Genomic DNA, 2,539 nt, shown 5'->3' with positions numbered 1-2,539 from the left:
AGGATGGCATCCCCTGAGCTGCATGGATGCCACACCCACGTCCCAGATCCCAGCAACGTCCAACGAAGCTAAGTGCAATCAAATGGTATCCGTAAGTTGATAAAAGTACTATTATCAGTGTTCCCGTTCGATTACAAAACCCCGGACGACCGTGATGAACCCGCGTTGACCAAGGTATAACCCAATTGTTTGACCAAAATTAGCACACGTCAACTGATGTACGTCATACTGCGGTTTATCAAAGCTGGCAATGTCTGCTGAACCCCTTCCTTGCTGGTTAGAATCCTCCATGTGACGCCATCCAGCTGACTCAATCATAGATAAAGGCATTTAATGACTATAATTAACAAGTAGGTATGGTATGTATGTATACAGATATGCATCATGGATGTTTAACTTTCGATTGTTGATACAAATACTGGAATCAATCATGCAACTTTCATCTCTGCACGATGTTCATCTCGTTGTTTTGAACTTTCTTGTTGTTTTACATGCATAAAAAAGGAAACACACACACACACACACACACACGCACGCACGCACGCACGCACGCACGCGCCATTTAAGCACAATAATCTTGAACGCGACGTTAAACCCCATAACCTCACCTCACTCTTTATGACGGATTCCAGTGAATGAAGTGGCAGCTGGTGGAATCCTTACCTTGCTGACGGTAAACCTCTAAGGTCATATGGACAAGGGGTCTGACGACGAATCAAGGCGGTCCGGGGTTCGGATCCCACCACAAGGTACTCGGAAAATGCATGACGGCTACAATGTTAGCGTCGAAAACAAATCCGAATCCCGTGCAGGGATTCGAACCACAGAACATTTAAACCAAGGACGGGGTCTCGTCCTCATACCCAACCTGACAATGTAAGGATGTTAGCTATAGGTGAGGTGAAGTTGGGTTTAACGTCGCGTCCAAGATTATTGCACTTGCACTGCTTGTACTAGTCCGGACTGATGCCGATTTATAGTGCTAGCTCACTGAGATACCATGCCGCAGTTTAACATGAATACCCCACTCAGACACAGTATACTGTCTCCGAGCCGACCAGTCCCTTGTTTTAGCCCCTTAATGCCGAGCGCCAGTCAGGGTAACAACAAGTACCATCTTTTAACATCTTTTGGTATGACGCGGCCGGGGATCGAACCCCGGACCTTCCGCCCTCCGGGCGGACGCTCTACCATTAGGCCACGGAGGCGGTCGATGTTAGCTGTAGGATTACTCCACTTCCAATAGGGGCGGGTGGGTAGCCTAGTGGTTGAAAGCGTTCGTCGTCACGCTGAAGACTCGGATTCGTTTCCCCGTATGGGTACAATGTGTGAGGCCGATTTCTGGTGCCCCCCGCCGTGATATTGCGGGAACGTTGCTAAAAGAGGCGTAAGCCATACTCACTCGCTCCACTCCCAAAAACATTAGTACGACAAAACACACAGTTTCATGCACAAATAACTTTATTTCTCTCATCAATCACCGTCCACATCCGAGTGATGTGAAGTATTGACTTCACGCTGGCATTTCAATAACACGTATCCGTGAAGACATGGTTCATACTACGTACGCTAACGTATTGGTATGCGAATTACAACAGTGACTGCCGTTACGTCAATGAAGGAGACATACTTTACGTTGACACGTCACGACACATCTATCTGTTGGTAAAGAGACACTTAGTACACATGAGCAACTGCGCATAGGACATCGACGTCTGGATTTGTATTAACTCAGTAACGAAGGCGGTTCCATTAACTGAAGATTGGTAAACGCCATTGAAGATTTTAGATTGCAGTGGAAACTTTAAGTGTCATTTAGAAGAGTATCAGTGACAGCTTAGACAAGATTTAAACTTTTTTACTCTTTCAATACGACCTTTCAGTACAGGTGGGTGCTATATACATTTATCAATCAAGGTAAATGCAGGTACTGGTTCTTTTCATCAAGCAAATGAGCTTACTTCATATTAATATCGGGGTAGCCTAGTGATTAAAGCGTTCGCTTGTCACGCCGAAGACCAGGGTTCGATTCCCCACATGGGTACAATGTGTGAAGCCCATTTCTGGTGTCCCCCGCCGTGATATTGCTGGAATATTGCTAAAGGCGGCGTAAAACCATACTCACTCACTCATATTAGTATCTGCACCTGTACTGAAACCTCGCTTTGAAAGGTTTGTGAGGTCTTCATCAAGTGCAGTGGTGTTTGAACGACAGGAATCCGACCAGGGACTGTTATTTTACCTGAACGTACTGCCCCTTTAACGGTAGAGATATGTATCACACATTTACTACGGCGAGCACAGGTGGCGATAGGACATGATAAACCTCCAAAACTTAACAATTATACAAAAATACAACAGGTCATATCAACAACCGCACACTCATAGCTATATCACAAAGACGGGTTGTTGTATCGTAGGAAAATAACATTGTTTGTTAAAGAGTACATTTCTTCATTGCTGATTTTTTTTTATAATATATGAAAGACAGAATACAAAATTGGACATCTTGTGTTTAAGTTTGTATCCACATTCCTGT

This window comes from Haliotis rufescens, unplaced genomic scaffold (genome assembly GCF_023055435.1).
Source record: "Haliotis rufescens isolate VD_foot unplaced genomic scaffold, xgHalRufe1.0.p SCAF_20, whole genome shotgun sequence".
Lineage (NCBI taxonomy): Eukaryota > Metazoa > Mollusca > Gastropoda > Lepetellida > Haliotidae > Haliotis > Haliotis rufescens.
This window is presented reverse-complemented; position numbering follows the sequence as displayed.